General features: G+C 37.4%; 1 protein-coding gene across 4 annotated transcripts in view; it reads right to left on the minus strand.

The window, feature by feature from the left end:
- Positions 1-26693, minus strand: part of Spats2l (spermatogenesis associated serine rich 2 like) — a 161574-nt gene that overhangs the window by 123136 nt on the left and 11745 nt on the right. For all 4 annotated transcript variants that reach the window (XM_076865802.2, XM_076865804.2, XM_076865803.2 and 1 more), the window contains exon 2: positions 14865-14913. The gene's annotated coding sequence lies outside the window, so the exon portion shown is untranslated. The remainder of the gene's footprint in view (positions 1-14864; positions 14914-26693) is intronic.

Raw genomic sequence — 26693 nt, forward strand, 5'->3', positions numbered from 1 at the left:
AACACAAACGAATTTGATTTTGTAAAATCTTTCATTAGTCAATAACCTGACTTCCATTTTACAGTAGCTTCACTTGTAATTATTACTCAATTAAAAACTAATGTATCTACAATTAAAAATGCAGGATCTGCAAGCATGTACAGCAGCCCAATTTTGCATATTCAATTTAGATACTGAATAAAATATTGCTAAAAATGTTTTTAAAAATCCTAATTTCTTCTTGAATGATAGGAATAAGTCAAACTACATATTTATGAGCCTACTGTCTCCAGGCAGAAATCGTTCTGTTTCAAATTATGCCTCAGACTTCTATTGGTTAGGTTAGAAATGGTAACAAATGTAGGAATCTTTAAATTGACATTTAGTGCCCAGGGGATAGTTTTAAAAATTGGAGAATAATGGAAGTAGCTGCTTTAAAGAATTTTTCACTAGTTCACAAAGATACATCATATGTTAGAGGATATAGAGAATGCCAAAAGGATATTGCCTCTGAAATTATGCAGCATGGCATAAGAAAAGAAAGATAAACAAGAGAAGAATGGTTTATTGGACAAAGAGAGTCAGGTGGCAGGGGAGTCACAGGAATGGACTGTTTGATGACCCTCTGCCTTTGGTCTTGAGTTATTAGGCAACAATGAATGCCTTTGTAGATGACAGTCATACCATTTCAGAACTGGAAGGAAGCCTGCAAATGACCAAATTAAACCCTCTGTTACTGGGGAGAAAACTTAGACCCAAAAAGGCTAAGTCATCTCTAATGTTCCACAACAAGTGGACCAAAATATGAACTCTAACTTGTAGAGTAATACTCTTTCCACCAATGTTCATTCAGAAGCTATAGAATGAGGGTGTCAGCCTGCCAGCTGTATTACCTACCTATACATTTAATTTTGAATTCATTCTGAAATGATATTCTTAAAGGTAGGGCAAATGAGTTTTCCAACCATGACATATGCCAAAGGTGATTTAATGAGGAAAAATATGTGATATCCTGTCTTATAGAATGAAACCAGGTCCAGGGTGTAGACAGGACAGAGGCATCCTTGATCCAAAAGAAAGAGGCTGAGAGGCTGCTAGAGTTTATCAATTGGGGTGAATTTTTATTTTCTGATGGGAGGGAATCCTTTTTACAGGTTGCTTCAACTGCTTTCCACCTACAGCTGAAGTTCCCCTCAAACACTGTGCAGTTCTCAATTGTGTAACCCTGACCTTGCAAATGCATTGCAAAGGTAAAAACTAGGGTAACCAACAAGTGATGGAAAGCTAGGCTTTGCAAACACCTCTCTTCAAAGAAGCAGATGATCAAGTAAAATATTTCAGAGTGGGTTAGTATACTACAAATAATTCAATGAATTTTTCACCATATATTTTCATTGCTTGGCAGCTTGTAAATAGGAGAAATGCAGAGAGTCTCCCATTTAGCAGTCTCTCTGGGTAGACTTGTGAAGTGTAGACCTGGGAAGTGTAGACTTTGGAAGTGTAGACCCAAGAAATGTAGACTTGAGAAGTGTAGACCCAGTAAATGTTCATCTAGGAAGTGTAGACCTGGAAAGTATAGACCTAGGAAGTGTAGACACAAGAAAATGTAGGCCCAGGAAGTGGGAAGTGTAGACCTAGGATTTGAGAATAGGAAGATACCCCAGAGCTGCCCTAATAAATTGAGCTCCTTTATTCCGCAGGGAAGATTTGGATAAAGAGTAATGACCTTAACTAAATCAAGAGTACTAAAGAGCAGTTACTATTCTCAAAACTGTGAAATGTGTTTACAAGTAAATTCTGATAGAAATCATCATGTGAAGGCTCTGTTATCCAAAGTCTGTCTCTTTCATACAATTTGGCTCCATATTCTCCTTTTCAATGAAAAATTATTTTCTTCTTCCTCCTCCTTGTTCCCTCCTTCCTTTTTTCCTAGAAAGCAATATATGCTTAGAACAAGAAAATTAAAACAGATAAAAGGAAAGAGCATTTTAAATTCTTATAATCTTACCACCCAGAGAACCACTTTTAAAATCTTAATTATAATTCCAGGTAATTTTCTGAGAATATATTAATACATTAATGTACAAGTGATCACATTGTACCTATTTGGGTTTTTGTTACATTTTATCACAATATAACATAAAAATCTTTTCACTATTAATATTTATCTATAATATCCATAGTAATCAAATAATTATTTCTATGTATGACTGTAACACAATACACATAAAATATTTAATCTATTATTGCTGATTAAGCAATTTCCTACTTGCCATATTATAAACAATGCTGTAATAAACATCTTTGTGGTTAAAACCTTTACACATATCTGTACTTATTTCCTTAACATGAATCCCTACAAATAAAATTTCTGTGACAAAACAGTAGACCTATTTAAAAGAAATAATAATTTGAAAAATGTCAAACTGCTCTCTAGACGGGGAGTCATATAATTTCATTTACTTGAGTTGCTTCCCTATTAAGTGCTATGAGCAGTTCAGCACTGCATGAAGAAAAGCTGCATAGGCACACCTGAGTTGGTCAAGTTTAAGTGATGTGCTTATTATTTTGATAAATAATAACTACAGATGCCTTCATCAATTAGATGATGTCATACCAGATACTCCCTATTTATACACTTTCGCCGTGACTAATTCATGGAGTAGCCTCCCCTTACCCTGAGTTTCAGTTGCCTGTGGATAACTGAGGTACAAAAGTACTAAATGAAAATTCTCAGAAATAAACAATTCCTAAGTTTTAAATTGTATGCTATTCTAAGAAGTGTGATCATTATTTCCCACTGTCCTGCTCCAGCTAGCCTGGGATTGAATAATCCCTTTATCCAATGTATCCATGCTATAAACGCTACCCTACCACTGGTCACTCACTTATCAGATCAACTGTTGCAGTACTGCTGTGCTTGAGTTCAAGTGACATTACGAAGGAGCCTATTGCTAGATCACTGTGCTCCATCACTCACCCCTTCATCTCATCATGTAGACATTTTATCAACTTACATCATCACAAGAAGAAGGCTGCGTACAGTACAATAAAACATTTTGAGGGCAAGAACACATTCACATAACTTTTATTATAGCATATTGTCAATTTTTAAATTTTTAGCTATTATTCATCTCTTACAGTGCTCAATTTATAAATTAAACTTTATCAAAGGCATGTGTAAACAGAAAAAGACATAATATATATAGGGTTCCAGGCATCTACTGGGAGTGGACAACTACTAGTATATTCCATTTGGGCTCTTTCTTGGGTACCTGCTGTCATTTCTCCTTCCTCTATGCTAAGTACACTTCTTTGACATTCACCACTATTCTTTAGGACATTCTAAGCAGTTAGTCCTTAGCAACATTATTGCAGTGCTCTGATTACATGCATCAGCTGGAAAATCTGCATGCAAGTTATGCTCCCAATTAGATGCGGGGACCAGTTTGCAGCCTGGCATGTTAATGAAATGATAGAAATGTCATCTGAAGTTTAGGCAAAATCAACAAGTACCTATAAGACTAAAGAGAAACAGTGGAATGTGCTGTCAGACCACACATTTTTTCTGAATTTTTTATTTATTCCTTTATAGTCCACCTGATTCAAAAAAGGACAGAACAACAGCTTTTCCTTTTAAACATGTTTTCTAAATTGGACATTTTCACATCATTGAGACTGCCAACATTTTTCCTAACATAAGGACATTCTTCTATCATAACTGCTTGCTATATTTGGAGACTGAATGGCAAGGATATTGTTCTTATCCAGAAAAGAGAAGAGGGGGAAAAAAATCATTCATTATGATCACAAATCCTGCTTGGAAGACCTGCCAAACAGGGTGACCCTGGGTATGCAATATGAGTCCCATTAAAAAAAAAAAAAACAGAAAAACTCAATTTCTAGGATTCATAAAAGCTCTCCTCCAGGCTATTCACTTCCCCCAAGGGACTGTGAGAGATCTGATGCCCCATCATGACGGGGAAGAGCATTGTGGGAGGCGGGAAGCAAAAGGAAACATGGAGGAGTCCCTGTAGGGAAGGCAGGCCCAGCATCAGAGGGGAAGGAGAGTTTTCCTCATTTTTCCTCCCAGCTCCTGGAACTCTTCTGACACCACCCAGCAGACCTCTCTGTGGTGCTGGCTCTGGTCTCCTGTCCCACATTTTGAAGCATGGGTTTTTTTAGTCTGTGGCCTTTCCAAATCCTTATCTTTGAGTTTGTTTTCCAGCTCTTTTCCATTGATTGGCCTAGCCCTGGTCCAATCAATATATCTTCTGTTTCAGGGCCCCATGCTGGCAGGGGACACAGTTCCACACTGAGGACAGTTACTGACAAGCCCACAGTATGTGGGAAACAGATACTTGGAAGAAAATTGATGGAGCACAATTTAGAAGAAAAAGAGAGGTGTTAAGTGCTACACTGATGAGGGTTTGGGTTACAGGGAAACAATGACACTGAACTTATTAGGTATGTGAAAAATTTTCTGGTAATTGTTGCTTGTGCTCTAACTGCTTCTAAATGCCACCATTTTGGAAGAAAATGATCATTCTCATTGTTAAAGAAAAAGATCATTTTCATTGTGAAACCATATGTTTTCCATGATTTCTGGACAGCTTCAAGAAGGAAAAAAAAACACAAAAAAACAGGTTTTCACCTGAACTACCAGTACATCCAAACAGCAAGGGTCAGACTCAATGAGACTCACCTGACTAACAGAACATATCTTAAACATTGAGCCCAGACATAAACCTCATATTTTGGCAGTTTACAAATTACTGAGCCCTTTCAAATAATTATTTTTATTTGATCCTCACAGTTTAGCAAAGTAGGTATTACTATTCCATTTCAGAGATGAGAAAACCAAGGATTCCAGGCGCTATATTTAGAAAACTAAGTCATTTGGGCAGTTTAGTTGTTCCATGGTTCTGAAGCCTGGTCCTGCCCACAGTTCATGTGAGTTTGGGCCAGTTGCTTAACTTCACTCTCCCTTTGCATCTGTGTCTCTAAAATACATGGGTGGGTGATGACACCACCTCTTTGCAGGGCTGCTGTGAGATAAGCTGGGCCATTGCATTAGAGCAGTCACAGAATCAGTCTTCCAGTGACACGTAAGTGCACATGTGAGCACTTAAGAAATGTCAGCAAGACTCTATTCCCAGAGCTAAACACTTTAGGGCCACATGAAGTGTCCATATCTCTAGTAATCATGTCGCTTCTGTGATTCATAATTCTATCAGTAGAGAAATTATCTATTTCTTACAACAAGAAAATACACGATAAAAGGAAACCTTGAACTGAACATAATGACTCAAAAAGGGAAGAGCAAGGGCAAAAGTTCGAGTGTGGCATCTTGCAAGAACCCCATTTATTTTTGTTTCCAGAAAAATTCTGTACAAGATTTAAGTATGTTCAGTCATTTTTTAGCACAATGAAAGGTCAAGCCAAATGGAAGTAATATTTGTGTAACCCAGGGTGACTGTCAGGGAGTCTGTTTCCCATGGCTGGGTCCTCGAGGGGGACAATGCAGCACTTCCCTGGAGGAGCACTCCAAGGATAAAGGGCCGTGCCTCCCACTGCACCCACTCCAGGGGAGCCTTCTGAGATGAATGTGGAACAAAGGCACAGCTGGCACCTCTGGAGTGCTTCGGGAAAGAGCAGCCTCACCCCAGGGAGAAGAATGAGAACCCGAGCAGGGAATATTACTAGCACATGCTTTCTTGTACCTTGTAGTAGTGGGGACAAAAAGAGTAACACACGGGGAATCTGGTGTTGGGGGATCAGGAAGAATAAAGAGATCCACCAAGACACAGCCTGGGCAGGAAAAAACCTCAGGTAGCTAGAATAATTAAGATAATAATAACAATTAGCTAAAAAAAAGTACCAGTCTCAAGACAATAGTACAACAGCAAGAATAAAGAGTGTCACTGGGGAGCTCTGGAAATATTGACTTGTCAGAAAGGACCACAGCAGAGTGCCACATAAGACCAGTGACTGGTATTGCTCCCTTCTGTTCTAGAGCATGCAAGGGGCTGGGGGAGACAGCTATAGTGGACTCTTTAAGTCATTATAGACTGCAGATGTGACATGGTTCCTTCCTGGCAATAATACCTGCTTCTAAAGTGTCATGTGTAGCATCATGTGGAGGCAAAAGTATGGTCTGAAGGGTTCAAAAGTCAAGTGCAGCATGAAAGAACCCAGCTAAGGAACTGAAGGGCACCTCTGACACAGGGTCATATGGGAAAAGGGAAATTTCACTCTAAACAGGAACACATTCAGCATTAAAACAAAAAGCTATGGTCTGTCATTCAGTCAGGAAATTCTGCATGCCACAAATGTAAAAATAGCAAAAATAACATGATTGCTTTACATTTGTTCAGCATTTTGAAGTTCATGAAGAATTTTTATAAAAGTGATCTTCTATTCTCTGTGGATGTTTTGCATGTACTAATAAGACACTTCAAGTAACTTCTTAAGTTCCTAAGAATTGACTTTATGTTACTGCAAACACGTTGTTTTAATCTATAAATACTACTCACAGTATCTATGGCTGTTATACATAAAATGCAAACTGTGTTTTTAGGTACTAAATCTATTCTAAAATATCTACTTCTTTTCGAGAATGACTAATTAAATACAATTTATGTTAACTAAACCAGGTGTAAACACTGTGATACCCTGCATAGACCATTAACCATATCTCATTAAGAAGCTTCTATATTTCCAAACCCTCAAACATTCTAAGGGGGTACTGTAGATGAATAATCCTTTTAAAAGAGAAAGTATTAAAGGATATCCCTTAAGGCTCTTTAAAAACAGCTCTTAAAGCATAAACAGGAAGCATACTATAAGGTTATGAAGAATGGTGGAATAAAAATGATTCTGGCCTATTTCCACAAAGAAGCATGGAAAATGGGAGTGGGGGAAGCTAAAATTACTTCCAGCTTGCTGAGTTAAAATGAATGGTTATTTCATTAGGCAAGTGTCTTATTTACTCTTTGCCCTATATACGATAATAACGTATTGTTGAGAGTCAACAGTTCACATTAGCATTTTTTAATTTAGGAAAGAGAAGTAATTGTAAACCCTAAAGAACAGTTTTCTGGTTGACATAGTTCAGCATGCTTGGAGGATGAAGTGTACTTTGTACCCAAATCTTTATTAAATGTTCTGTCCTTGAGATACAAAGATAACACCCTGACCCACAGTCAGCAGGGCATTCACTTTGAGGCTCTCTTTCTTTTAGCTTTGATGATAAATTTGTGCTGATCTACCCTCTTCTGGTCATCTGGCTTTCTCTGGTGTGCATTTGGGAGGCAGCTGACCAGCTTTGGGAGACAAGTTGCAGCTTGGAAAAGAGAAGTGAGGCAAAGAACGACCCCTGGCCTGGGCACAAGCACTAGGCAACTGAGGTGTTGGAAGCAAAATTCTATATGGTAGAAACTGACGTTATTGTTATGGTAAGAACTCTGCAAACCACTGCATTAAGAAAAAGTGTGACAAGATAAGACTTTTCACTGGACCACATAACTTCTAAAGTAAACTGAGCCATCTGAAAGGTTGTATCAAGTCCTTCTCTAACACCGGGTTTTCAGGTTGATCCAAGGGTCTGGTTTCTCTAAGCCCTTAGTATCTATCACAGCACTCTCTTCATTCAGGTCTTTTACCACTCTTAGCTCTAGCTGTAATTTTGCATTTGTTCACTTGGTTACTTGATTTCTCACTGTCTGGCTCCCTCACTAGAATATAAACTCTATGTATTTAAAGATCTCAATCCACTAGAGTTAGCTAGAGTTAATCTGGTTCAGAGGAGATGCAGCCCAAAACATTAGTCTCCAACACACAGATCACAGAAATATTGGCCTGAATATTTTCATGCAGTCAACAAATACTAAGTGAACATCTCCCACATACCAGTATCACACACTTGGCATGACACTGGGAATACTGGTGAACAGAACTGACGCACAGTCAGTTAGCTGAGTATGAACAGACCACAGAGAAGGAAGAAGATCATCAGCCTGTTGATCAGAGTCAATTCCTACCCTTTAACTCACTCCCCAACCCTTTACTGCTCTAAGTAAGCCACACATGCCTCTTATCTGGCTTCCAGACCTCTCTTCAAGCTATTCAGAAAGGTTTGCAAGTCTTATAAACAATTTTGCTATCCTCCAAAAATGTTAATGCTCAGGTATCCCTTTGAAAAAAGGAAAATTCCTTTGAGCTTTTTTTCTCAGTAACAAGGAATGCAATTAGGCCTTTACTTGGCACTCTGTCAGTTCCCATAGTCAAGAAATCTCAGGGTTAGGAGAACAAAGCTATCAAGATGCTTTTGCTATTGACTATGGCTGACCTAAAGTTCAAGGGTTAAAGCCTGAGAATGCTTTACCCCTTTACTTTAAGTAACTCCCAAATATCAAAGCTTAGAGAACCCAGAATGCAAAATCCTTTCCATTCCACTACAGAAAAAGTATGATTTATTGTTAATGCTGGTCTTTCAAAGCATTAATCAGGACACCTGCAAACCTTTGGACAATAGCCACCAATAGAAGTTCATGAGTCAGTACTTAAAATCTGACAAATAATAATTTATTATTATAACCAGTGTGAGAATTGGATTGATAATGTATTGAAAGCTGGTTAAAAAGTATGCACTATACATTACATTATAACTCCACGTTTTGGAAAATGAAAGGTAAGTAAATAATGATTGTTATCACTGTATCTGTCTCTTCAATGGCATGGCTTCTCTAAGAAAAAAAAATTTCTTTATACAGAAAGCAAATGTGAACAATATGAAGTTTGTTTATTTCAGACATATTTGTGCTTGAAAAACAAAAAATCTGCAGCACTTTTTATAGCTTACAATGAACACTCCAAAGAGACAGTTTAGGATACTCAATATTTAGGACATATTTGACTTGTTCAACTTGTTTTGGAAGTTTGTCATTTGTCAGACATATGAACATTTTCATTATTTCCATTCTGGGAATATTACAAGTAATTGTTCAGACCCTGGTAGAACAAATGCTACTTATTGGATACCCATTTCACATGAGAAATGCTATATGCATTTTTTTAGGAATGGTTATGATATATTCAAATATAATAGGTTTATAAGAAAAAAAACCTCGAGGACTTTTAATGGCAATGACGACTTGTCTGTGGTATGCAGACTCTGTGTAACTCTCTTATCTTCTCTACTGGCATAAAATTTTAAGGCAAGTTAAGCTGTTAGTGGAGAGAGTATCAACATTAGTAATGCTAAAACTGATTTAATGCCTTCTTCCTAAAAGAGGTAAAACAGTCATTAAAGGTGAAAGTAAAGCCAAACTTCAGAAAAAGAGCCAAAGCACAGGATGCTTCATGGGACCTTCAAAGAATTTTTTAGCAATTAATGAAAGTGACATCAAGTCCGGTGTCCCCGTCCCTGCTGGCCCCCCACTCCACAAGATGAACATAAGCAGGTGATGCTGGCATTTACCGAAGAAAACCCTCACCTTTGTATTTATATTTCTTTGATTAATTTTTTATTAGAACAGTTCCTTAAAGAAAGTTGGGTCTGTAACAGCTACTGAAACATTTATACCAGTTGTAAGCAGATACTCAGAGGCATCCCTTATTCTCTGAATTGTCCCAGATATGCAGGGCTGGAACTCCCTGGAATCATGTCTGTCATACATGACATCATCCCCTCAAAAGGTGATCAATTGACCTGGGATGGACCAATGAAATTCTCTCTTGAGCAGTCATTACTGCTCAATCACAACAATAGCAATATCTTAAGAGAAAAGAACCATAAAGTCCAATGCTGAGGTCCCTTGAGCTTCCCATGTCCTACATGTGATTTGGTTTGATTCAACCATTCATCATTTCTGAGACACCCCAGGATCTTTCGAGTAAAAAAATTTAAATAACTACTTTTAAAATTTAAACCAGACAGTCATTTTCTGTATCTTCAAATCAAAAGAACTTTGCAGGTTAAGGACATCAGAACTTCATAAAAAGTTATATTGTGTTAAACAAGAAATAGAAGGAACAGGATCATCATGATATTTTATATTTGTAGGAAATGCAACATTTTACAGATACTTTCACATAGATGGCCCCATAAGAGTTGGGGAAAGCGGGGCATGGTGGCACATGCCAGTAATCCCAGTGGCCCGGGAGGCTGAGGCAGGAGGATTGTGAGTTCAACCAGGATCGGCAAAAGTGAGGCACTAAGCAACTCAGTGACACCCTGTCTCTAAAAAAAATACAAAATAGAGCTGAGGATGTGGCTCAGTGGTTGAGTACCCTGGGTTCAATCCTAGTACCAAAAAAAGAAAACAGAAAAAAAGAGTTGGGGAAAGGTTGCTGATATCACCTGCAGGATAGACAGAAGGCAATGGAGGCTCAGAGAGGCCTATGTACTGAAGTCTGGATGCTTGCAGATGGCACAAGCCATGATACATGTGCCACCTGATACTTTCCAGTATTCTTGCCTCATGAAAACCTATCTGAGGGTATTCAATATTTTTTTCCCAACAGTTAAAAAGAATCTTACAGGGAATATAAGCAAAACAGAAACAAACAAACAAACAAAAAAGCTATTCTGTGTATGTGTGTGTGTGTGTGTGTGTGTGTGTGTGTGTGTGTGAGAGAGAGAGAGAGAGAGAGAGAGAGAGAGAGAGAGAAGAGAGATTGAGATTCTCCTTCTGTCTTTTCTACTGCAACCCAAACCTAATGGCTCTGCAAAAGCTTTAATGCAATAAAATATATAAAGTAATGCCTCAGTATTGAGGTTTGCCAACAACAAAAAAAATTAGGGCTGAGATGTGTCTCCCTTTAACATAGATGGCAAGTTTCCATCTTCTATACATTTTAACGACTGGTAGTGACAGTATATCCCACAACTATGATATACATTTGAGCTATGCAGTAGTGGTATCCAAGATATTTTATCACATGTTTTGAACATGTATCCCCAATATATATTTGGTTGCTTGTTTACAATTCATATACATGTACTGTTGTATTAACACATTGTATTTTATAAGCCATGAACAAAAAAAGGTAAGCAGAATGACAATATTGTCAAGTTTGTAGTCATGATATATCAAGGCACATATGTACAGGTTTATGATTAACCATGGTAGATATAAATCTGTATGTTTCCCAGATAATTCAGAATTTTGGTGATCAGTTCTTTCCAGATGTGATCTATAAGTCACCATCACTACCTCATAAAGTGAATGACAGAGTTTGACAATTCAAAGTTTGACATTGTCTTGTTGCTTATAATGTTAAAATTATCTTTAGTTTCTGAAAATTCTTTGCAGAAAAGACTCTGCTAGTTTGTAAAAATTTGTTAAAATAAAAATGTAGAATTTTCATATCCAGTTAACCTTCAGGTCCTTTCTCCTCCCTCCTTGAGAGGTAACCACTATCCTCATACCTGATTTTTCAGTAATAAGTTTCTTGCTTTTCTTTATAGTTTTAGCCACTTTGTATATGTACCTTAGCAACAAATTTAGTTTTGTCTATTTTCATATTTTTTTAAAGTGTAATAAGTTTGCTATGTATTGTTCTTTGGTGTCTTTTTTCAACATTACATCTGTAGTAACATGCCCATATAATTGTATATACTCTGGTTAATTTTTTCATTGTTTTATAATATTTCAACATATAATTACACTTCATCCATCACTGGATGCACATGGATATACATTTCTCTAGAACAGATAGACAGGTACACACATGTATACCTGAACAGCTCCTGTAGTTTTTTTTAAAAAAAAAAAAAAAAAAACTAAGGGAAAATAATTGCAATGCATCTTTTGGCAATCAATTTACTCAATACTCTTTCTTATGTAGCCATGGAGAAAGATCATTAAGTTACCAGACTTATCTTTTTGTAGACTTTAGCTCATACATGACAATAAACACATTTTACTGTTAAAATAGCTTGAAAAATTCCAATGCATTTATCAGAGCTGATTCTTCCCCCAAATATCTCCCCTATTCTTTTTCCTCTCTCTTTCTTTATCTCTCTCTCTCTCTCACACACAAACACAAACACACATGCACACACACGCACACACACACACACACACACACACACACACTGTTTTACATATTATAATCACACTTTTCTTTTTACCAAAGGCCAATGTTATGTATGCTGACAGAATAAAATGTTCTTTCCAATTTTAAAGCAATTTTGCATCAAAAGGGATTCAGGTTACCACTGATCAAGGCTGGAAAGCCAAAAAATGCTAATTCTGTAGCCAAATTAAGGGTACAATACAAATAATAGAGATTAATTCCAAATTCAGAGTCTCCAGTGTTTTCATTATCATCATTAATGTTCTCCAAATGGAATGCAGAAACAGGACATATTTAAATGAGAATATTGTGGTACCAGCAAAATCTGCTTATTGGTCTACCACCGTCTTATTGATAACAAACCTAATGACTAGCATTCATTACTGCACCAGGCATCTTCCACATATAAATGCACATTTCATATTTTACATATATTAGCTTATTTAGTCCTCAAAACAACTCAGTGAAGTAGGTACTACCATTCATCCCATTTTACATGAAGAAACTGGGGCAGAGAGAAGAAAAGAATCTTGACCAAGGTCCCGCAACTATGAGAAGTTGAGCTGAGATTCAAAATTCTGTCTCCTGGGGCCTTACTCTGTTTTCCACTATAGTACCTTGCAAAAGGTTATTTTTGTTGTTGAAACTGTTATTATTATTTTGATACCAAGAACAGTTCTTTAAGATCAGGGCAATATGTGTGCACCATCAGGGGAAAAAAATCTATGTATATTTGTTTTGATTTACAAGAAATTTATGAAATGATTGCAACCAAGCAACTCTAATTCTAGGAGAATGAATTAAGAAATGAATAAAGGGATTCAACGGGAACCCAAATTAGTCATTAGAGCTCAAAGATCTGGAGTTCTGGTCTAAATCCAGCTTTGGCACTTGCATCCAAAATAAACATGACCAGATAAGTACCACAGCTCACAATTAAAATGGATTTATATGGCTTCTGTGTCCACATGGGACAGGCTTCCTCCTAATTGAATTCGGACACCTCTTCAGTTATTGTGGGTTTCATTTACCATCTTCCTAGTCTGTTGTAACTACTGGCAATAAGATTATGCTGAGGGAGAAATCATTTCAATCAGTGAAGTCTGCAGTATAAGCATAAAAAGATAAAAGCAAAGCCTTTGAGCTGTAATTAGAAAATTCCTTAAGTGTGCTCATGTGGCATATGTTTTAGACTACTACCAACTGGCAAGACCAGTTACAGCAGGAACGTCTAATGTCACTGTTCTGGGATAAGCAGCCAGTAAAAGTAGCGTTCCAACATGCGATTAGAGTAATCTGTTGCAGGCCAAAACATTCCTGCTTTCCACCTCTAATATGATTAGTGACAGACAGCTGGAGGCATCTCATTCTCCTGACAAAAATATGATCAGAATTGTTTTCAACTGGTACATCTTTCCATCAAGCTGTTGCCTTCCAGCAGAATAATCAGAGTTTCTGATTATTTGGTATACGTTCCAAGAAAACAGGAATTGACTGTGCCCTTGCTTGTCTGATGGGGAGAAGGTTGCCAGAATTTACATAGTAACTCTTCAGCTGCCTAACCAAAAGGACAACTAGGCTGTGTGTGTGTGTGTGTGTGTGTGTGTGTGTGTGTGTGTGTGTCTAGAGATAGAGAGAAAAATCAACTAGTTCTTCCCAGAATAATTCTCTTTAAACAACTATAAAGCAGGGTTTTTGCAGTAACTCAGATATAAGGAAGTTAAGCACTACAGTATATGCCTGTAAAACAACCAACTCCCACCTATGTGAATGGCTCTTTTCAAAAAGTTACAATCATCTTACTACTAAAGTTTGGGGTGGGGTTTATGGAAAAAAAAAACAAGTTTAGATTAAATATTCATGAAAATGTACAGGAATCACTAAGGCCTCTTTAATTTGTACCAGCCCAGTTTGGAATTTATGATTTGTTGACTGGATCTGGGCCAAAGATGATCTTTTCCCAAGGAATACAGGCTGCTGGGAGAGGGGGATACAAATATTTCAGAAAATGTATGAACCTAAAACAATATACTTTCAGTCCAGCAAAGAATTTTGACATATCCAGTCAAATATCAAGGATTGATATGAAAAATAGATACCATCTTTTTGGATGTCAAGCTTGGGTAAGTTTCCTTTACATATCTGAACTTGAGACATCCCAATAATGCAGCAAGATGGGCATACTCGTCCACATGTCAGAGGAGGAAACTGGGGCTTGGAGAAGTGAAGTGCAAAGACTGTGTGATTATTAATCAGAAGCGGGAGGCAAAGCCAGGCTGTCTGGTTCTGAGGCCTGGGTCCTTCCACTCCCGTTTCATACTGACTGAGCACTGGAATTGCAAGTCAGACTTCTAGATTCACTGGGGCACATTCTTCAACAACAGTGACAAGAGTGAAAAAGGCTATCAGTGTGGATGGAAAGCCAGGCAGTCTGGCTCCAGAGTCTGCCACTCTTAATGGTAATTCTTTTCTAAATCACAAGCATGTATATAAAAGACCTTTTTTCCTTTTTCTTTTTGTGGTATTCTAAAGTAGTTTAGATGCATGAGAACTAACAATATCCATAGACATAATGAGATGGGTGGGAAAGAGGATGCGGATGGGCAGACATACCTCAGATCCATTGGCCCCAATGGCCCTAGCAGGAGTGCATCAGTCTACACACTATAAATAAAACTCTGGTATTCAAACTCTGAGAAGCAGCTGTAAGGGGGCCTACAGGAGTCACATGTGGGTGCTGAGTCAGCTGGCTATATAGGCAGGAGGAGGTCATGGAGAAGAGAAGGACCATCTTTACTTACCTTGGAATCCACAGAGATGTTCCTGGAAGCAGACTGGTTCTGGAGTGTTCTATAAAGAAAGGAAATTTGGAAGGTCAAGCATGTCTCATATTAGTGACCACACCATCCATTCCCCATCATACCTGCACTTGAGCTCAGGATCTAGAGTCTGGTAGACAAGGAATCGGTCCTAACCCATGATTTAATAGCTCTATGGCCTTGGGTAGGTGGAGTAGCCACCCTGTGCCTTAGTTTACTCAACTGCAAAACGAAGGTAATGATAGTATCTCCCTAACAAAGTCATAGATGATATCAAATGTGTGCAATGCATTTAACACACCTAGCACATAAAAGTGATATTTTAATAACAGTTGCTAACATTCATTTCTTGTTTAGAAAGTGCCTAGCATTGTCCTTAGGCATTATTCACAAAGGCAAACTCCTTCAATACTCTGAGGGAGACAGTGTCATCACTGGCATTTTACAGATGTTAGAAAATGAGGCACAGAGAGGTCCAAAGACCTGATTCATTGAATTATACAAGACACACAGTGGGGCTGTGCTTCCAACGATGCCAATCAGGACTTTTCAAGAAAAGTCCAGTAAAGACTTTTGACATATTCATCCAAATATCAGTGATTCATTTAAAAAAATTACCATTTTATTGGATATCAACAATTGTATGTCAATCAGCCTAGATTGGTAGCCACATGATATCCTGCCTAAAGTATTAAAAATAAATCTTGGCTATTATTGTTACCAATGTTCTCTTCTCGGAGAGATAGCCTACAATGTACACATAAACCTACAGAACTCAGCAGTCAGCCAGTAATCACTTAGGCACAGAGATGTGTGCAAAGGTCCTAGGTCAACCAAGAAATCATGCACTCACTAGACCCTCTCTTTGAGTGATGAATCCTATATCTCCAATGTGTTAAGCACCGTGTGGGGATTTGGATGCTCTGGTCAGTGATCCTACACTCAGAAGGCTGAATTCCAGGGAACCAGTGGGAAACAAGATCAGGGAGGTGCTGGAAAGAATGGGACTCCTTAGGAAAGCTGATGCTAATGCTGCACGCCTGGCTCTGGCACTACCTCTGGGTGACCTTGCTCAAGTCATCTGACATTCCTAAGTTTCACGTTTCAATGAGAGCACTGACCTGGAAGTTCTGAAGCCCTGAGATTCTAATCTACCATTGACTCTGACTTTCTTTCAATCAGACTAACTTTTTCTCCCAACAGTCCATTTTCCGAGAGCATATATTATAACCTTTCAATTACCCAACAAACGTGAACGGACACAATGTCAGGACAGTACAAAGACATTCAACACAGACATGACCTACATTCATAATTAGCTCTAAAGCAAAGTGAATTGTTATGGTAGGAAATCTTGGCAATCAGAAGATGGGGAAGAACACAGTCCTGTGGACAAGTGCACATGCCCAGATTTCCCAATCCTCGACCCTGGGAGTCGCCCTGAGGAATTCTGCAGGCATCCAAAATCCAGGATCCAGGAGTCCCAGGTGCCCAGTGGTCTTGGGGTAGGGTGACAGAATAAGTTGATGGGATGCAGGTGCTTAACTCCTTGACTTTCTAGACTTTAGTAAAGTATACCAATGGCCATTTTGATAGCAATCTCTGTGTGTGTGTGTGTGTGTGTGTGTGTGCACGCACGCGCGCGTGTGCATGCTTCCTTCCTTGGGAAACATTAACTGCTACACAAGATGCTACTGACTTTATTTAAAGATCAGTTCATCACACTTAGATAAATTTGCTTTCACAAAAACTCCTTGGAGGGGAATAATTCATTGAGAGTAACTCTTCCATTACAAAGGAATTGATTTCAAAACATGCTTTTCAAACTTTTGACAAAAACAATTTTCTGGTTTTTCTTTATGCACTGCAAAAGGCAAACACTGCTGTGTTGACAATGTAATAAATGAGTTGTCAAATAAGATATTAAACATTTATAGATTTAATTTTTAATAAAGGCTTTTAAACATACCCCAAAATATCCATCAATATTTGACATGGTAAGAAGCAGCGTTTTTGTAAATACCATCCCCCACGGCAACTGAAGTTGGAATACGGTGTTTACTTTTAGAGAGGGCAAGGATGGTATTCTTTATAGGACAGTTAAATAGCTGTAGCATATGGTTTTAGAAGGTGCAAAATGGTCAAACATGTTATGTATTATTTTGATAGGTATTCAGGTAATAGATACACTGTCTTTGCTGTTTCTACCAAAGTCCCCTGGATAAGGGTGTCTACAGGGAATTTGTTTCCTAAATTGGCTCTCAAAATGATTCCAAGGAAGTTTAAGCAATGGCAGCACTGTTGAAGTACACGTGTTAAATTCAAAGATGACAATTTTTGGCAATAGTATTCATCTGAGTGTCTAAATTATAGCTTTCGTTAAGCCTGAAAAGAAAAAAAAATTGAAATTCTGGTAGTGATTATCCCTGGGGTGAAGGATTAAGGATGAGTAATTTTTTTCTTTATAATGTCTTTTGCTTTCCAAACTTTCTATAGTAAGTATGTATTTATTACTTTAACAACTTGAAAATTTTATTCTTCAATCTCATGATATATATTAAACAGTCTAATGTAATAAAAAGTGAAAAGGCTTTAGAATCAGACAAACTTGGGTCCAAATTCCTTTCTATCAATGTTCCTGGATAACTCACTCAGCAGCTCAAGTCTCACACATTTCTTTATCTATAAAGTGAGAATAATAATGCAGGTACTGAAGTACATGGAAGGTCCATTAGGCTTTCCTGATAACAAACAGTACATGAATTTGTTGGTGTTTATAAACTGATGTTTCTGGCCATTTGTTTCTAGAAATACCATGAATTTCTAACAGGTAACTTTGAGAAATCTAATGGTTACAAGTTCAGGAAAAACAGTAAGTAGGAATGGGCTTCCACCCACTCTCCTTCTCCTTACAATGACCAGATTCCTGCAGTCTGAGACTCTTGGGTCCACCTGTATTTGGTCAGACATCCTCAGGTAGGGATGAAAGAGGGAGAAAGGTTAAAGCAGATCAATGTGGGAAGAGATAAAGAAACCACAACCACCACAATAGAGACCTTTCATGTTGTCCTTCCTTATGATTAAAGTAAGCAAAATAAATTGTAGAATTGCTTAAACGATGGGCGAGGAACAAGATTAAAGATTCTCTGGTTTTTTTTCTTTTTATGGTAGCTATGTTGATATTTTCATCTATTCATCAGAAGACAGTTCAGTTAGGTTTATGATAAAATATATGTACACAACAAAATATGGCTGTTAGGGATATGGTGCCCTTGGATATATGTTGCTGTACCTTGACTACTGCAAGAAATATTGATTTAACTGGCTTTAATATCAAGTCAGGTATTTGTTGACACGAGGAAATGAAAAATATCAAAACCATAAAAAGCTTGATATATAGGTTAAATCCCATTTCAGCTCACTCCAAGGGACTGTCCAAAGTCTTCTCTGTATTGGAATTGTGTACTACAGATGCATGCCAAAGTCACAGATAATAGGGATTTTCACTATTATAGGATTTGCTACATAAATGAATATTGCTATAGATTTTTATGTAGTACAATCTATTGCAGAAAGTACAGAGGGAAAAGAAAATCATTACAAACTTAACCTCTCCCTTCTCTCAACTCTGGAGGTACATCCTGCTTTCTACCTATGCATGTTTTTCCTTTCCAATGTCTGATTTCTCAGTGTTCCTCTCACCATGCCTAGTTCAGAGCAGACAGACATTCAGGAAATAGCTAATGAAGAAGGTCTGGATTTCAAAGCAAAGGAGGGAAATTCAGCATAGTTTCCTGTGTAGAAAGAGAAATAAAATTTAGAAACCAATTCAAAATGAGAATAGCAGCAGGTTCAGGGCATCCTGGGACTAGTGGCCTTGAGTCAGCTCCCAACTAAGTGGTCACAGTGGCTTGCTGTCTGGAACAGTACTTAGTTCACTCCCATCCCTGGGCAACTTCACAGACACATTTCAATCATTAACTTCCCAAAACACCTTCATAAGGGTCCTACAGTACAGCTCAGGGAAGGATGGCCAATGGACAAATCTTACTCTTCTAATAGAGAGAAAGGGCCATCCTCTATGACCATCTGGGAGGCAATAAAAGTGAGGCGAAGCTTAGCAGTAACCCCACAGCAGCCCAGGGAAAGGGCAGAAATGCAGTTCTGAGCCCTTATCTTGTTAAGTGGGGATGGGAGAGTTCCAAAAAGCTTACATGATGTCACCCAGCAACAGAATTCCTGACTTCTTGTTCTCTTTCCTCTTGCCACTAGCAGCATGATCCTCTAATAACCAAAGAGCTTCCTATAGTTTTCTATAATGCAATCTTGGAATAGGTTTTCTACCTTTTTGTCTTTTTCTTTGAGCCTTTTTCTTGAAAGCTAAAATAGGCATTGCACATACCAGTTTTGTTTCTATCTTAAAACAACACAACAGATCTAATGTCTACTTTTATAAAGGTCTTTTTCGTGTTCAAAGGGTTCCCCTCCATCCTCAGGGGAATATGCCTTGGAGTGAGCATCCAAACCCAAATTTGTTTAAATATTAAATTTTTAGTTTTATGTGGACACAATATTTTATTTTTATGTAGTGCTAAGGAATGAACCCATTGCCTCATGCATACTAGGAGAGTGCTCTATCACTGAGGCACAACCCCAGCCTCTCCAAATCCAAAGTTTGAGAGATTCAAAGCTAAGCACCACAGGTTTCCAGGGTAAAGGAAGGACCTGTCCCATTATTGTTGGATAAAATATAAGCAAAGAGTTAGAAAGATCTGGTAATATAGACCACAAATATCTTCATCATTCTTCATTTGTAAATATTTTAAATGTTAGCTCCTCCCCAAGAGGCATGACCTGTGGTTAGTAGTTAATAATTATGAAAAGAATCACAAATAACTTTTGAGTTGACAAAATAGCTTATTCAATATATTTGATCCTCCAGATAATTTCTGACTATCACTGGAGGCTCAGACAGTAAAGTTCTTTCCCCAGATTAGACAGCTACTAAGTAATAGATGTCTCAGAACTGATTTGTAGATTCCACATATAATTCTGTGTTCCAATCTAACTATTCATTAGTTGTACATAGAACTCGAATTTTACTTGTTTGGCCCTTCCATCTACAATAACTCATGGGGAAACACCACTAACGGTCTAAGTTAGTTGGTGGGTGATATTGTCAAGGTGCAAAACCTTATTGGCTATTGGGCCTTGAGGACACTGTTTCTCCCCTGCAAGAAGTAAACAACCAAAGAAAAATAGGAATAATTCCAAGACAAAAAATGTGCAAGCTCAAGGGCTATAAAAATTACAAACTCTGCAACAAAGTACCTCTTGCATATGAAATATTACTACTAGGGTTGTAAGCTAGTACAAGTTGTAAGCTAGAATTTTTGCTTCTATTTTTACTAAGAACTGAAATGTACAAAGTGACAAATGAGAATTGCCCTATTAAAAGACAAATTTGACTGTCCCTTTGTTCTAACAAACTATGAGGTGCTGACTGGCAATACCTGTACCTTCTTCTTCGTATTAATTATGTATTTTTCCTACAAAACTGGCTGCCACACTACAAGCTGTAAGTCAGACTTGAGAGCTGCCAAGGTAATTGTTCCATAAGGCTGACTTTAAAGACAGCCTGTCAGTTCATCAAATAGTTCTTTGGGGTGGGTACTTTATACTTCCCAGTATACTTTATGTTCCCCCTCAATCTGTACTTATCACAGCTCTTTGCTGGTATCATCTTATAGCTAAGGTTAATATTTTTTTCATTCAACCCTTAATGTACAAGTAATAAAAAGTACAATTTCTTTTGACAGTGTCAATTTACTTTGTTCTTATTGCTTAATTCCTAAACTGATTTGTGTGAAACACTCTGATTTCTAGGGAGATAAATGATTCAGGCCTAGTCCATACAATTAAAACAAAAAAAAGCATTTTATATTGTTGACTAAACAAATGTTTTCTTCCGAGAAGTTTCCTTTTGTCAAGTAATCATATCAATGCTTCACTTCCTTTAGCTAATGCCTTATTTTAATGAGGCTTGATTCTAAAACATATGAAAACAAGAGGAACTATATTGAATAAGCCCAGAGTTCAGGACAAGTGTCCTACCTTTTATGTGGCACCAAGTGACATTTTGTAGAAAGTACAATGGTATCCATTCATTCTGCCTGCCTCAAAAAGATAGGCATGAATGCATGCCAGAGTGGGAAGTGCTTAAGCTTTGGAATCAGACTGCTGACTCCAAATACCATCTCTACCACTTGTCTCTGAGGCCTAAGCAAAAGACTTATCTACCCTCAAACTTTCTCATCTGGAAAATGGGGATGACAGACTACCTCAAAGGGGTTGTGCAAAAGTTAAATGAGAATTTTGCTGTAAAGAATGTTGCATATAATCTGGTATGTTAGTAGACATGAAAGAACTGCTAGGGTTTTTTTTTTCTATGTAAGAATGTCATTATTCATTCATTTTTTAATCTGTTTTCTATGCACAAAAAATAATGTAAAGAATATTAACTGTGGCACTTTTATGACAGCAAAGAATTGGAAATGGTCTAACTGTAGAGAAATGATAACATTAAGGTATATTCATATATTGAAATTTATGCAGTCATTCCAAATATTATCAAATAATGTTTTATGATAAGAAAAATTTTACCCTAGAATTTAGGTAAAGAAAATAGAAAATAAAACCTTTATGATACTAGCTCACACTTACTGAATACATGCTATAGGTCAAGAATGACATACATATGTTACATGAATTATCTATTAATTTTTATAATAAACTTTTTATATCTTATTAATTCTTATAATGAATTTTATAAAAGTAGAAATTGAGGTCTAGAGAGCTTCAGTAATTTATAGTCACTATATTAACAGTATAACAAGATGGAATCTCAATGTATCTGTGTCTGACTCCAAAGACTTCTTTTTCGTTTTTCTTTCTTTCTTTTTTTTTTTTCATGCTGGAAATCAAATCCAGAGACCACTAAGCTACACTCTAGATCCCAAAGCACTGTTAACTACTACTACTATGCCAAAATGATTCTTCAGTACAAACTTCCTGTGTCCATGATGAGGCTAGCTTAAAACTTTTAAACACACACACACACACACACACACACTCACACACACACAAATACATGCACACATGCACACTCCTAAACATGCATACAACCCACAAAAATGCATATCTAGAAAGAAAATACTCAAGTCACAACAGTAACAATCTGTGGGTGGTAAAATTTTAGTTGACTTTTCATTTTTTTTTATCCTTTCCAGTGATTTCCAGATTTAAGGGGTACACATTATTTTTAAAATCAAATTATTTTCAAAACAAAATGTTTGAATACTTCAAAAAATAAAGTATCACAAAATGCTAGTATTTCGTGAGGCAATAACTTTTATTACTTGACTTATCATAGATTTGTGTTTCTTGAACTACTATTCTTTTACTCTTTTTTTATCTAGTCCCAGGCAAAAAAGCATGGGCAATTTTGTACATAAATACTATAAAATATAGTACAGAAAGAACTGTCATGTGTTATTGACAGATATCTGATATTAATCTAAAAAGGTAAAAAAAAATTATGTAAGGGGAAAAAAAACCTCTTTACAAATAATACAGATTTTAGAGAAAACAAATCCATTGGTGACATAATGCCATCAGTGCATTCTCTGTCATGGTCATGTTATGGAGAAGTTATGGAGCCATTTATTCAGGCACAATAAACTCTTTGGACATGTCTCAGCCTGATTACTGTCTGTCCCGGGAGGTGTGAATACAATACTGTGTTGGAATGACACCTAAGGAATAATTTCTTGTCACCTCACCAATTCATTTTAAGAGTAATGATTCTGTAAAGACAACTGAATGAAGTGGTAAAAAGCAATTTCTAGTAAAATTTTCAAAAATGAAAATTAGTGTGATCCAAATTTATTCCAAATTAATCTCATTCTACTTCTCTTCAACTGGCAACTAGAGGACCAAGGATGATAGAGTTACTGAGGCACCTGAAAAAAACTAATACTATATTGATGTCAAGAAGTTGCTTACAGAAATTTTCAGGATTCTATCTTTGGCCTTTCTTGGACAACATTTTATCCATCACAGAGATAATACCATTTTCAAATGTGCAACTGATAAACAAGTGGAAGTATGACTAACAGATTGACTTAAAAAGTAAGAATTCAAAAATTTTTTGATAATGAAGAAAAGTAATTTGACAAAAAGACAAGCAAAATTTAACAAGGACAAATGTGAAATCCTCCAACAAGCACACATGATTGATTGCTCAAGCAGAGAATGAAGGAGAACTAGCTTTGTAGAAGGTGTTAAAAAGACTTGGGAGTTTTATTTGACTTTATATATAATCTAACAGTGTGCTGCCTTGATTTACAAAGGAAGCCGTCACCACATTTGAACAGGTTAATAACAGACGTTACCAAGGCCAAGTGAGTCAACAGTAGCCCTGGTTTCTACTGCTCAGAAGAGTCAGGCCAAGGATGTTGAATTCAAGATACCCTATGGTTAAGTGGGTATGAACAGAGAGGCGGGGTCCAGATGAGTGTAAGCAACAGGAGAAATATCAGTTGACAACTGTGACCACATAACTCTGAAAGGAAAAGACTTTTAGTAGTTACAATAGATATGGTCAAATATTTGAAGAGCTACCTCACAGAAGCTCCCTATTTATTTTGTGGCACCAAAAGGACATGTGAAGACCACAGGTGAGCTGTGGGGAGGTGGATTTCAGCACACCATGAGGAAAAAAAATATTTTGTCTGCCTGTGCTTAATAAGGAGTATTGGTATGATCACAAATAAGACAAGACTCAAATCTAAAGAGAAGCTTAAGATTTAGGAACTGCAGACAACTGTCATTGGAAGCATTGATATCATAAAATTATAAATTCCTGGCTGGGCTCAATTGCAACTGGGATACTGTGGAAGAGATTCCTGCAGTTGGTAGGACATTAGAAGCATAGTATTCATTATCTCTTTCCAATGCCCTCATTGTATGCTTCTAATTTCTTTCTTTTTTTAAAATATTTTTTAGGTGTCAATGGCCTTTATTTATTTATTTATTTATTTATATTTATGTGTGGTGCTGTGAATTGAACCCAGTGCCTCACACATGCTAGGCAAGTGCTGTACCACGGAGCCACAATTCCAGCCCTCTAATTTCTTAACAGTAATTTTCATGTTAGTACATTAATTCAAGCAATACCTAAAAATGCTTTGCCTTAATAAATGAGGGGGAAAAAAACCTTCAAATTTAAACTCAATCCATAAGAGTCCAGAAGGTAAAAATCTACAAAAGTTTGAAAATTAAAAGTTGATGCTGCCATGGAAACCTTAGTTGATATCATTTACTGCAGCCAAAATAGTTCTTGCTCGGGGACTATCAGAGCAATAAATGAGTTTATATATTCAATGCCACAAAGCAGCACTAAATAACATTTTTTAAAGTCCTTTATTTTTAATTTTTGAGGCAGCAGATTTATGCTCTCTCCTTGAAGTTCATAATTTTGATATAATATTTCATGTAGGCCACAGTATTACAGTGAGGTGATCAATTGCATCAAAAGCCTAGGAAGGCAGAAACCTGTGCATGTACTGAATCCAGTCCACCGCTCAGATTTCACAGGGGAAATAAATGATAAAGGACAAAGACCTGCTAGATCAGGACATTAGCAGTCACAGTAACCAGCATAATATCTTCCACTTTTCTCTTTAAAGAGTGTAAGTCTGCCCACATTCCTGTAATAAACACCTGTCGATCAGAAGTAGCAGTATGTCAGATCAGACTATCTCATTGCTGCTTACAGCACTTCAATAAGAGGGTTTCCCTCAGTTATGTACTAGCAATCACTATAATGTATGAAAGGCAGCCCACACTGAGAACAATATTGCCTCTAATCAAAATCATCTTTCCTTAGTGTACTGAAGCTTTTCCCTCCTTCTCATAAGCAACAAAGGCTGCAATAAAAGAACCTCCCAAACACCTTCAGTTAAGGCAAGAATAGCTCCAACAAAATGAGTGTAAAAGAAACCTGTCCTTGGTGTCTAATTTGTACATGAACCTTCCCTTTCAGGGAATTTTAGAGACTTCCTTAATTTGTAATTTATCAGCAAAGAATAGAAATTAAAAGTTTATTTTGAAGGCAGTGCACCTGACTACTCAGAGATTCAAACACATGCTTTGCTTATTGTTGTTATCCTGGCAGAGGATGTAAACTGGCTTCCTTTTCCCTTATGGCTTCATGCTGGATCCATAATCCAAGATGAATATTTTTACAAATGCAAACCATTAGGCAGGACTGGACTTAAGCAAAATACGAAGGCAGCTTCCTTCCGGTCATTTTTCACCAGTGCTCCTTGGTCCAGATTTCTTATTCTCTTCCCTATCCGTCTCAGGGAAAGGTCTATATAATTATTCAATCTAATGAGCAAATGTCTTCTAAGTTTAAGTTCCTATTTCCATAGCATTTGCATTTGACGCCCTGGTGCTGGGCACTTTCTTTTTTCTCTTAATTAGACATAACAGAACAGTAGGTATTACTAATTTCATTTCATACATGAAAAAACTGAGATTCAGGAAGATGAAACAACTTGATCATACAGCCAGTCAATTAATTACAGGAGCCAAAGTCAGGTTTTTCAAGTACCAAAGCTCATCTTTTCTTTCTTTCAGGAAATACTGGAATTAGGAAAGAAAACAGCATTTTTCTAATGAAGACTTTCACATGTTAGAAAACATGAAAGAGAAACTGCCAATGTTTGAAGTATCCTTTCCAGGAGCAAGGATTCTGAAATCACACCACCAAGGCAGCCACCTTTCTCATGGACCCTTCAGACCAGCCTTCCCACTGGAGTCAAAGACACAGATGTATCCTAATTTAAGAAAATGGGCTCACTGCTTGTCTTCTTCTCTTTCCAAATTGCATGTAGAAACAAGAGGGGCAGCTAATCTGAAAGCAGTGTTTGCTGTCAGGGGCCTGGAACCCCAACAGCCAGTGGTATAGTCCGGATGTCATTTGTCTCCCAAAGGTTTGTGTGTTAGGAGCTTAGTTTTCAAAATGGCAATGTTGGGAAGTGGGTCCTTTAAGAGTTGGGGCCTACTGGGAAGTCCTTAGGTCATTGAGAAGGGATTATGGGATCCTAATCTCTCTCTGGATTCCTATTTTGAGATCTCTTTTCTCCCACATGCATTTCTGCCATTTATTATGAGGCCCATGATAAAGCTGCAGCCATGCTATTTGAAATTTCAGCCTCTGAAACTGCGAGTTAAATAACGCCCCCCCTCCTTTTTTAATAAGGTTAGCTTGCCTCAGGTTTTTTTGTTTTTATAGTAATAAAAAAGGACTAATACAGCCAGTATACAGATAAATTATTCAATTTTAAAAACATCTATTAAGTGTCTTGACCACTGCTGGTATGTATCAGTATTGAAGGGACCTAAAAGAGAGTAACAGTGACATGGATCTAAGGTCTGCAGCTCAGAGGCAACACTACTGTCCCAAGAGAACCTGGAGAGATATGACAGCACTGTTACTCAAGATGATTTGGGATTCCCACACAGAACTCAAAGCAGGGCCTTGTGAATGTAGGAGACAAAGTAGAACTTGGAATACAAAGTAAAAACTTGAATATCCAAGAACAAGGCCGAGCTCTGCATACTGCAGCTGCATTTGCATGTCCCTGGGTAAACTACATGCTTGATGTCAGGTGAGTCAATGACAGAGAGATGCAAGGGAGCTGCCTCTGCCTGCAAAGGGCTAAACTGGTCCCAGATCTTGCA

This window comes from Callospermophilus lateralis, chromosome 9 (assembly GCF_048772815.1).
Source record: "Callospermophilus lateralis isolate mCalLat2 chromosome 9, mCalLat2.hap1, whole genome shotgun sequence".
NCBI lineage: Eukaryota > Metazoa > Chordata > Mammalia > Rodentia > Sciuridae > Callospermophilus > Callospermophilus lateralis.